Source organism: Anolis sagrei, chromosome 5, assembly GCF_037176765.1.
Source record: "Anolis sagrei isolate rAnoSag1 chromosome 5, rAnoSag1.mat, whole genome shotgun sequence".
In the NCBI taxonomy this organism is placed as follows: domain Eukaryota; kingdom Metazoa; phylum Chordata; class Lepidosauria; order Squamata; family Dactyloidae; genus Anolis; species Anolis sagrei.
The window spans coordinates 100,569,040-100,581,143 of record NC_090025.1 but is presented as its reverse complement, the minus strand read 5'-3'; the positions used below and the strand labels follow the sequence as shown (position 1 = coordinate 100,581,143).

At 46.8% G+C, this 12,104-nt stretch overlaps 1 long non-coding RNA gene across 1 annotated transcript; it reads right to left on the bottom strand.

Annotated features, from left to right (window-relative positions):
• Nucleotides 1–1,264: 1,264 nt before the first annotated feature.
• LOC132775419 (uncharacterized) lies at nucleotides 1,265–11,193 on the bottom strand. The gene is made up of 5 exons (XR_009631533.2): nucleotides 10,894–11,193; nucleotides 4,684–5,345; nucleotides 4,126–4,265; nucleotides 2,921–2,982; nucleotides 1,265–2,126 (listed from the first exon to the last, which is right to left on the bottom strand). It is a non-coding gene; the product is annotated as an uncharacterized lncRNA (long non-coding RNA).
• Between the last annotated feature and the right edge of the window lie 911 nt (nucleotides 11,194–12,104).

The following is a 12,104-nucleotide window of genomic DNA, read 5'->3' as shown; positions in this document are numbered from 1 at the left end:
CACAATTGTGAGGTCAGGAGTATTATGTTCCAAAACTCTGTCTGTCTGAATCTGGAAGTCCCAGAGGAGTTTGGCATGTTCATCCTCTGTGACTTTTTCTGGCTTGTGATCCCACCAATTCTTTGTTGCAGGCAGACGGTATTTGTGGCATAAGTTCCAATGAATCATCTGAGCAATGGTGTTATGCCTCTGCTTGTAGTCTGTCTGTGCGATCTTCTTGCAGCAGCTGAGGATGTGATCTGTTTCATCTGCTTCCTTGCAGAGTCTACATTTAGGATCTGTTGTCGACTTTTCAATTCTGTCTTTGATGGCATTGGTTCTAATGGCTTGTTCTTGGGCTGTCAGAATCAGGCCCTCCGTCTCCTTTTTCAGAGTTACATTTGTGAGCCACAGCCATGTTTTTTTCTTTGTCAATTTGGTCTCAATTTTTGCCAGAAACTGTCCATGGAGAGCTTTCTTTTGCCAGTTTTTTAAAATTATTATTAATTGGCTAGTCAGTCAATTATTATTATTATTATTCTTTGGCTAGTCAGTCTATTATTATGATTATGATTATGATTCCTTGGCCAGTTGGTCAAGCCAACTTCAGGCAGAGTCGGATGCTTGACCCGGAGGCCAAAAAAGCACGGTCTCACCAAAGCAGGTTCAAAACACTTAATTTATTTTTTATTTACAGAGGTAAAAATATAGATGTATAAATAAATAAATACTGACTCTCCCTCCCTCCCCCTTATTCTCCAATAAATAAGCTAACAAGTAAATATTCATCAACATACACAATTGTTACAAACTGTAAAAAGACCTATTCAGATGGAAAGCGCACCATTGTTTAATATTAAGATACATTTCTGCTGTGAAAAAAAGCCATGGGAGCACCGGGCAGTGTTTCATTAACTGCTACTTATTAACCCATATCAGTAGTTAAAATGTATTCCTATTGGTACACACACATAGAGATAGGCACATAAAGATAGGCACTTGGGAGGTTAAAAATTCAGTGTCTTTGTTTTTTGTTTTTGTTTTTAATTATTTTTATTGAAAAGATTTTTTCAACGTATACAAACTGACAGACAAGACGAACAATACAGACAAATTTATATACAAGATTAAAAGGGTAGTTGCCTTAAAGGCTGTATATTTCTCTCTATGTATTATATTCTACACAATCACCCATGTCTATTTTCTCAAGTCGTATTCGTTCCTATCTATCAAGTTATTTACCTAGCCCAAATTCCTAAACTAAATCTTGTCCTAGCCCCCCCCCCTCCCCCTACAACACATTTCGATATCTATACACATCAGTACATAAATACATAAATACATATAGTTTCCCCCTAACTTCCAGGAACCTCAAGCAACCTGAGTTTAATTCATTCCCAACGTATTTTGTTTTGATAGTTAATTTTTAACCTACTTTTAACATCACTTCCGGAATTCTTCTTTCCTTCCTATTTTAACAATATTTGAGATTATTTTTCTTTAGAAAATTAATGAACTTGTTCCAGTTGGTGTTATCTGTTGTTGTTCTATTTTTTCTTATTTTTTGTGTTAGCAAGTCCATATTCATGACATCCATAGCCTTATTGATCCATGAATCAAAAGTTGCTGTGTTTTCAGTTTTCCATATGCGGGGAATACATATCCTTGCTGCTGTGGTCAAGTAAAAAAAAGATCTGCAGGTATCTGCATGTAATGGCTGTCATCATACCACAAGCTCTACTAGCTTGCAAAATTATTATTTTCTATGTGCCACAGTGAAAGAGGAGGTGAGGCAGAGGGAGAGTCAGCAGCGCCGAGATGGCTGTGGAAAGTGCCCGGGGATGTGTCTTAGTCCTCGTCCGATCACTAGTCTCTGTAGGAATGTCTATGGGATCAATCACAAGACAGGTCCTGCTGCTCAGTCCTTCCATCTTTGTAATTGAGAGAAACAATCAGAGAGGAGTTGTAGCAAATAGTCTACACAAACTTATCAGCAAGACCTTGGATGCCTTAATAAAAACTTGTTTAAAATGCTAATCGGGAGTCATTTCCTGGTGCTTGTAGAAGAAGCGGCCGCGGATGTGGAGGAGCTGGAATCAGCCTCGATTACCTCTATGTCCTCCTCATGACAGGCAGCAGTGATGGCCCTGTGGTGGAAATCTGCATCAGAAACCAGCTTCCCCACTTGTGATGTCTGCACTGAACGAAATTGTATGACTGGGGCCTATAGAGCCTGAAGACACCATCCTAAGAATATTGAAACCTGGAAAACTGCAAAAGGCTGAGGAAGGAGAACTACGAAATGGATGATATGACGCACAGTCATATCCCACAGTGAGGCCTGCTCCCACTAAGGCCTTTTCTCCCACACAGAGAGGCTGCTCTCACACTGAGAGCTCTCTCAGACTGAGGCGTGGCTAAGCAAGAGGCACGCCTGCTTATATCGCCATGCCTAAAATACCTCCCCGCTAAATGCAGTTCCTATTCATCTACTGAAATTGCTGTTTTTGATCCGCTAGGTTGGCAGGGAGCTGGGCTGAAGATTTCGGCTGCTAAAGTGCCTAAATACTCTATCTCACTGCAGGCATGTAGCCGGGGGAGAAGGGGGGGCTTGGGGGGCCTCCCCCCTCCCCCGAAATTCTCATGATGGTCCGCGAGAAGGCCTTACTGGTGCATTATTTAAACTGTTATGTTTATTCATATCATGATCAGATCACCATACTCAATATATGCCATATGCATGAGGTATTGGGGTAACAATACAAAAGGTTTGCTAGGGTAGACCCTCTTTCACTTATACTCAGCCGCCCCCCCCCCCCCCCCCCCCCCCCCGGGAATCAATCTCAGCCCCCCTCAAAACAAAATCCTGGCTACGGGCCTGTCTCACTGAAAATGGAAGGAAAAACCTGCCTCCTTCCTCCCTACCACGCTTCCAACTCACCCATTTCCACCTCCATGGGCTCGTCCTCTTCCAGCTGGTTGGCCTCTTCCAGCTTTCAAGTTCTGTGAGGAAGGCAAGAGGAAACTCTCCATTGGGTTGGGTCATTTATTTTTTTATTTACATCATATTTATCCCGCTCTTCTCACCCCTGCAGGGGGACTCAGAGCGGCTCACAATGACAGCGATTCGGTGCCGCAATAATTACAATTATAAAAGCAGAATAAAATCATACCACACAACACATTAAAACAACATTTTATCAGTCATAAAAACATTGCCATGATAACAATCGTTGTCTGGTCCAATTCACTGTTCAGGTGCCATTATATCCATTAGCCAAAAGCCTTCAGTTTTCTTCTGAAAGAAAGGAGGGAGGGCACTGATCTAATTTCACTGGGGAGCGAATTCCACAGGCGGGGGGTTGCCTCCAAGAAGGCCCTGTCCCTCGTCCCCACCAGCCGCATTTGTGAAGTTTGCGTGCTGGAAGAAGCAAAGACCACCAGCATAAATGCTCCTCCACCATCAAATCCGCTGGACCAACCATTGTCCAGATACCCATTTGTCCGACTATCTTCCCAAGAGATTTGGAAAGGAAGGAAAGAAGAAAAAGGAGAGGAAAAAGGGAGTGAGAGAGAGAGGAAAGGAAGAGAAAAGGGGGAAGGTGTTATGAGGTAAAGCAAGGGGAGGAAAGAAAGAAAAGAGGGAGGAAGAAAGAAAAGGAGGGTTTGTGACTGAAGGAAGGAAGGAGGGGGAAGGCCACACAGGAAGAAACGTATAGATATATATAAGTAAAGGTAAAGGTTTCCCCTGACATTAGGCCTAGTCGAGTCCGACTGTGGGACCTCCATTTCTAGGAGCTGGGGTTGTCCGTAGACACCTCCAAGGCCATGTGGCCACTGGCATGACTGCATGCAGCGCCCTTACCTTCCCACAGAAGCGGTACCTATTCATCTACTTGTTTCCATGTTTTTGAACGACTAAGTTGGCAGAAGTTGGGCCTAATGCCAGGAGCTCACCCCCAATTTTGAACCGCTGACCTTTCAAATACAGGAGGGCTTTGGGGGGAACTGACCTTCATTTCTGGGAGTTGTAGTTCACTTACAACCTGAGACACTGTGAGCACCGCCGAAGACAGATCTGGACCAAACCTGATCTGGACCAAGCCTGATCTACCAAGGCTGCCAATATGATAGGAGGAGACTTACGAGAGGATGGAGGGGTTGTGGCTGGTTGCCGAGTAGGTCCAGGACACACTGCGGTGCTCAGTTATGATGACCTGGGGGGGCGAGGTGACCATTTCCATGACAAATGATGAGAAGGTAGCCCTGGAGTACCTGCAAAGGGGCTTAAAAAGCCAAAACATAAAAATGCATTACAGCGCATGCGCAAAACCACATATATACACATATACTCATACATACACGCACAAAATACATATACACTGACTGGGCCACAGCAACGTGTGACAGTGGGTGACTAATAATAATAAGGCTGTTAGGAATTCTGGGAGTTGAAGTCCAAAGCACCTGGAAGGAGGAGCCAAGTTTGGGCATGCCTGCACTAATGTCTATGAGGCTGCATGGGCATCTGTTGGGAGGGCTTTGATGGTGCTTTCCCCTCCTTGCGAAAAGAAGGGGGTTGGACTGGATGGCATTTGGGGGGCCCTTTACAATGGTCTCTTATTGTGCCAACTTTGGGAGGAGAGGGGAACTGTTTTGGACTCCAGTTCCCATTCCAGGCCAATGAGGAGGGCGGGTACTCACTTCCGCTGCTGTGCCTTCAAGGCTCAGATGTCCCCATCGATCTTCCAGGCTCCGCAGTAGGCGAAGAAGAGGAGGGCTCTGACCCAGGGCAGGAGCAGTTAGATGAGCACCAGGACCGCGGTGGCGTCGAACCATTCCTTCCAGTTCTGCCACCACGGCGCCATGCTGAGTTGCACCGAGGAGCACAACCACACTGTGAATGGAGTCCGCCTGTCGAGAATGGGCTCCCAATGCACCGAGGGAACAACCAACCCCACTGCACTGTCATCCAACTCCTCTAGGCTGAGAAGAACTCTGCGCGTGTCTGTTGTAAACAAGGGGGCGGGACTTGCCAGGGACGGATTGGCTGAGGCCTTAGTGGGCGGGGCTCCTCAGAGCGGGGAAGCAATAGCTGAAAGGGGCGTGTCCGGAGCAACTATAGGGCATGCCACTCTGTTAGGAGTTGTTCCTCATGTAGTACAGACAGTAATTCGTGTTCCTGGAAAGGGGCAGAAGAAAGGAGCTGCGTGAGAGGGTCAAGCACACTGTTTTCTTGGGAGTCTCTAGAAGTGCTGTGGCCTTATGTCGGGAGGGCTTTGATCAGGACGTTGCTAATGTCTACGAAGCTGGATGGCCATCTGTCAGGAGGGCTTTGATTGCCCTGCGGAGGAGACTCAGACTCCCTGGGGAAAAGGAAAGGAGAGAAGGAAGGGGTCACAGAATGAAGAAGCAGCAGGAGGCGGTCAAGGGCCAGTCCTATGGCCCCCAAAAGACTCTCATGAGGCACCATCAACTTAGTAATAATAATAATCCTACAAGCTCTTGCTTAACTCAAAGACCCAAAATATTATTTATTTATTATTTATTTACAGTATTTATATTCCGCCCTTCTCACCCCGCAGGGGACTCAGGGAGGATTACAGTGTACACATATATATGGCAAACATTCAATGCAAATTTGACATACAACGTATACAGCCATACACAGAGGCTATTAACTTTTTCTGGCCACCAGGGGAGCTGTCGCTTTCATCGTCCATCTGCGACACTGATGAAGTACTTCCGCATTCCCCGCATGCTTTTGCTGGAGTGCTTTGCTGGAGTCTTTTTTATGGCCTCATAAATTAGTTAATTTAGCCTCTCCACACAAGGTGGTACCTAATTTTCCTACTTGACAGATGCAACTGTCCTTTGGGTTGCAAAGGTCGACAACAGGTTACACAATTGGTTGGAAGCCCACTCCAACCCGGGCTGGCTTCGAACTCATGACCTTTTGGTCAGAGTGATCTTAATGCAGCTGAGACGCAGCCAGCTGCGCCACAATATTATTAATAATAAACAAGTGCAATCTCAGTTAACTCAAGAACCTAATAATAATATTTATTTATTTTATTTATTTATTTACTGCATTTGTTGACCGCCGTTCTCAGCCCTAGGGCGACTCACGGCGGTGTACAACATATAAAAAGACAATTTACAATGAAAGCAATATCATAAACAACAATAACAACATCACTATTAATAATACCATTACACTAAATCATTCGCGACGTCTCATCATAGAATCACAATATAATAATAATAATAATAATAATAATAATAATAATAATAATAATAAACAAACCAGTGCACTCTCAATTAACTCAAGGATCCAATAATAATAATAATAATAATAATAATAATAATTTGACTCATTGCCATATTGTTGGATTATCAAATGTCTAGGTGTCATCAGGGTTTGTGAAAATATTAGAAAGTTCACCAAAAATGCAATGAAACAATGGAAAACTGAGTTGTTCATGGACAACGAAAGCTATGGAACTGTTAACATCAAGAGAGGAATTTTCCAGGGCGACTCACTGTCACCACTGATGTTCATCATTGCAACGATCCCTCTGTCACTAATTCTACAGAAAACAAACCTGGGCTACCAAACAGCAAGAAATTAACCAAAAATGTATCAATTTCTATACATGGATGATCTAAAGTTTTATGGAAAATCAGAAACAGAAATTCAGTCAGAATCTTCAGCACTGACATCAGTATGGAGTTCGGCCTGGACAAATGTGCCAAGGTGGCATTAAAGAAAGGGAAAATCACTCACAGCAAGGGCATAGAGATGCCAAATGGACAAACCATAAAATGCAATCAGCTTGAAGCCTATAAATATCTGGCTATACTACAGTTGGCCAATATCAAGCATGGGCACGTGAAAAATGTGGTCAGCAAATAATATATCCAAAGAGTCAGAAAGGTTTGGAAGAGCAAATTAAATGGCGGAAATACAATCAAGGCTATCAACACCTGGGCCATCCCCGTCATTAGATACACTGCTGGAATTGTGAACTGGACACAACCAGAGCTGGAGGGTGTGGACAGAAAAACAAGAAAACTGATGACAATCCACTACTCATTACACCCGCGTAGTGATGCCAACAGACTATACCTGCCCAGAAAATCAGGAGGCAGAGGGCTTCTGCAAGTGCAACAAATGGTAGAAGAAGAGAAACATGCACTGGCAGATTATGTGAAAGGCCGTTGAGAACCAACATTGAGTCAATAGTAGTAAACTGCTTCAAGTGCAAAAGACAAAGAGTGAATACCGTAAAAACACAATCCAGAGCAGAAGAGAAAACTGGAGAATGAAGGCTCTCCATGGACAGTTCCTGGGAAAACCTGAGAGCCAAACTGACAAAGAAAAAACATGGCTGTGGCTCACAAATGGAACTTTGAAAAAGGAGATGGAGGGCCTGATTCTGGCAGCCCAAGAAAAAGCCATTAGAACCAATGCCATCAAAGCCAGAATTGAAAAGTCGATGACAGATCCCAGACTCTGCAAGGAAGCAGATGAAACAATAGATCACATCCTCAGCTGCTGCAAGAATATCACGCAGACAGACTACAAGCAGAGGCATAACACCATTGCTCAGATGATTCATTGGAACTTGTGCCACAAATACCATCTGCCTGCGACAAAGAACTGGTGGGATCACAAGCCGGAAAAAGTCACAGAAAATGAACACGTCAAACTCCTCTGGGACTTCCGAATTCAGACAGACAGAGTTCTGGAGCACAATACTCCTGACCTCACAATCGTGTTAAAAAACAAAGTATGGATCGTCGATGTCGCAATCCCAGGCAGCAGCAGGATTGAAGAGAAACAACGGGAAAAGCTGACACGATATGAGGATCTAAAGATCAAACTGCAAAGACTCTGGCACAAGCCAGTCAAGGTGGTCCCAGTGGTGATTGGCACACTGGGTGCAGTGCCTAAAGACCTTGGCATGCACATAAACACAATCAGCGCTGACAAAATTATCATCTGCCAGCTGCAGAAGGCCACCTTACTGGGATCTGCACGCATTATTCGCCGATACATCACACAGTCCTAGACACTTGGGAAGTGTCCAATGTGTGATCCAATACAACAGCCAGCAGAGTAATAATACTAATAATAATAGACCAGTGCACTCTCGGTTAACTCAAAGACCCATTTACTCAAGGACCTAATTCTCTCACTTCTGGTGTGAAAGAATTGGCCGCCTTCAAGGATGTTGCTCAGGGGACACCCAGATGTGTTACACTCCCATGGAAGGCTTCTCTCATGTCCCTGCATGAGAAGCTGAAGCTGACAGACAGTAGCTCACCCTGCTGCCCAGATTCTAACTGTCAGCCTTTAGGTCAGCAGTCCTGTCAGCACAGGGGTTTAACCCATTGTGTCACTGGAGGCTCCTTCATAAAGGTAGATAGATAGATAGATAGATAGATAGATAGATAGACAGACAGATAGGTAAGTAGATAGATTGACACAGAGAGATAAATACATACATAGGGTTGGACTGGATGACTTTTGGCGAGAGTACAAAGCACCTGGAGGGAGGGCCCAAGTTTGGGCGTGCCTGCACTAATGTCTATGAGGCTGGATGGCCATCTGTTAGGAGGGCTTTGATGGTGCTTTCCCTGCCGGGTGGAAAGAAGGGGGTTGGACTGGATGGCCTTTGTTAGGACCCAAGTTTGGGCGTGCCTGCACTAATGTCTATGAGGCTGCATGGGCATCTGTTGGGAGGGCTTTGATGGTGCTTTCCCCGCCGGGTGGAAAGAAGGGGGTTGGACTGGATGGCCTTTGTTAGGACCCAAGTTTGGGCGTGCCTGCACTAATGTCTATGAGGCTGTATGGGCATCTGTTGGGAGGGCTTTGATGGTGCTTTCCCCGCCGGGTGGAAAGAAGAGGGTTGGACTGGATGGCCTTTGGGAGGTCCCAAGTTTGGGCATGCCTGCACTAATGTCTATGAGGCTGCATGGGCATCTGTTGGGAGGGCTTTGATGGTGCTTTCCCCGCCAGGTGGAAAGAAGGGGGTTGGACTGGATGGCCTTTGTTAGGACCCAAGTTTGGGCATGCTTGCACTAATGTCTATGAGGCTGCATGGGCATCTGTTGGGAGGGCTTTGATGGTGCTTTCCCCGCTGGAGGGAAAGAAGGTGGTTGGACTGGATGGCCTTTGTTAGGACCCAAGTTTGGGTGTGCCTGCACTAATGTCTATGAGGCTGCATGGGCATCTGTTGGGAGGGCTTTGATGGTGCTTTCCCCGCCGGGTGGAAAGAAGGGGGTTGGACTGGATGGCCTTTTTAGGACCCAAGTTTGGGTGTGCCTGCACTAATGTCTATGAGGCTGCATGGGCATCTGTTGGGAGGGCTTTGATGGTGCTTTCCCCGCCGGGTGGAAAGAAGAGGGTTGGACTGGATGGCCTTCGGGAGGTCCCAAGTTTGGGCATGCCTGCACTAATGTCTATGAGGCTGCATGGGCATCTGTTGGGAGGGCTTTGATGGTGCTTTCCCCGCAGGGTGGAAAGAAGGGGGTTGGACTGGATGGCCTTTGTTAGGACCCAAGTTTGGGCGTGCCTGCACTAATGTCTATGAGGCTGCATGGGCATCTGTTGGGAGGGCTTTGATGGTGCTTTCCCCGCCGGGTGGAAAGAAGAGGGTTGGACTGGATGGCCTTTGGGAGGTCCCAAGTTTGGGCATGCCTGCACTAATGTCTATGAGGCTGCATGGGCATCTGTTGGGAGGGCTTTGATGGTGCTTTCCCCGCCGGGTGGAAAGAAGGTGGTTGGACTGGATGGCCTTTGTTAGGACCCAAGTTTGGGTGTGCCTGCACTAATGTCTATGAGGCTGCATGGGCATCTGTTGGGAGGGCTTTGATGGTGCTTTCCCCGCCGGGTGGAAAGAAGGGGGTTGGACTGGATGGCCTTTTTAGGACCCAAGTTTGGGTGTGCCTGCACTAATGTCTATGAGGCTGCATGGGCATCTGTTGGGAGGGCTTTGATGGTGCTTTCCCCGCCGGGTGGAAAGAAGAGGGTTGGACTGGATGGCCTTCGGGAGGTCCCAAGTTTGGGCATGCCTGCACTAATGTCTATGAGGCTGCATGGGCATCTGTTGGGAGGGCTTTGATGGTGCTTTCCCCGCAGGGTGGAAAGAAGGGGGTTGGACTGGATGGCCTTTGTTAGGACCCAAGTTTGGGCGTGCCTGCACTAATGTCTATGAGGCTGCATGGGCATCTGTTGGGAGGGCTTTGATGGTGCTTTCCCCGCCGGGTGGAAAGAAGGTGGTTGGACTGGATGGCCTTTGTTAGGACCCAAGTTTGGGTGTGCCTGCACTAATGTCTATGAGGCTGCATGGGCATCTGTTGGGAGGGCTTTGATGGTGCTTTCCCCGCCGGGTGGAAAGAAGGGGGTTGGACTGGATGGCCTTTGTTAGGACCCAAGTTTGGGCATGCCTGCACGAATGTCTATGACGCTGAATGGGCATCTGTTGGGAGGGCTTTGATGGTGCTTTCCCCACCTGGTGATAAGAAGGGGGTTGGACTGGATGGCCTTTGTTAGAACCCAAGTTTGGGCATGCCTGCACTAATGTCTATGAGGCTGCATGGGCATCTGTTGGGAGGGCTTTGATGGTGCTTTCCCCGCCAGGTGGAAAGAAGGGGGTTGGACTGGATGGCCTTTGTTAGAACCCAAGTTTGGGCGTGCCTGCACTAATGTCTATGAGGCTGCATGGGCATCTGTTGGGAGGGCTTTGATGGTGCTTTCCCCGCCGGGTGGAAAGGGGGTTGGGCTGGATGGCATTTGGGGGCCTCCTTTACAACGGTCTCTTATTGTGCCAACTTTGGGAGGAGAATGGGGAACTGTTTTGGACTCCAATTCCAATTCCAGGCCATTGTGTAAGGCGGGCTGCTCACTTCCGCTGCTGTGCCTTCAAGGCTCTGATGTCCCCGTCGATCTTCCAGGCTCCGCAGTAAGTGAAGTAGAGGAGGGCTCTGACCCGGGGGGAGTAGTAGACGAGCACTAGGACCGCGAGGGAGCCGAGCCATTCCTTCTAGCTCTGCCACCAAATGCACCGAGGGAAAAACCAACGCCGCTACACCGTCGCCCAACTCCTCTCGGCTGAGAACTCTAGGCGCGTGTCCTTTGTAAACAAGGGGGCGGGGCTTGCCAGGGACGGATTGGCTGAGGCCTTAGTGGGCGGGGCTCCCCAGAGCGGGAAGCAATCGCTGGAAGGGGCGTGGCCTGAACAGCAACAGAGGGCGTGGCTTTCCAAGGCTAACTGGAACCAAGGGGAATGATTGGCGGAGAAGTTAAGGGGCGTGGCTCCTCAGAGCGGGAAGCAATAGCTGAAAAATAATATATGAAATGAAATATAATTTTATTATTATGTTAATATTAATATATGTATAATAGATTCTATATAAATAAAAATGTAATGTTCGTTTGTGGGATTAACAGAACTCAAAAACCACTGGACGAATTGACACCAAATTTGGACACAAGACACCTAGCAACCCAATGTATGTCCTTCACTCAAAAAACTGATTTTGTCATTTGGGAGTTGTAGTTGCTGGGATTTATAGTTCACCTACAATCAAAGAGCATTCTGAACCCCACCAACGATGGAATTGAACCAAACTTGGCACACAGTTCTCCCATGACCAACAGAAAATACTGGAAGGGTTTGGTGGGCAGTGTCCTTTGGTTTTGGAGTTGTAGTTCACCTACATCCAGAGAGCACTGTGGACTCAAACAATGATGAATCTGGACCAAACTCTGCACAAATACTCAATATGCCCAAATGTGAACACTGGTGGAGTTTGGGGAAAATAGAACCTTGACATTTGGGAGTTGTAGTTGCTGGGATTTATAGTTCACCTAAAATCAAAGACCATGCTGAACCCCACCACCGATAGAATTGGGACCTCCCACACAGAACCCCCACGACTACCAGAGTGGGCCACAGCAAGGGGTGATAGGGGATGGCTTGTATCTATATAAATAAAAATGTAATGTTCGTTTGTGGGATTAACAGAACTCAAAAACCACTGGACGAATTGACACCAAATTTGGACACAAGACACCTATCAGGCCAATGTATGTCCTTCACTCAAAAAACTGATTT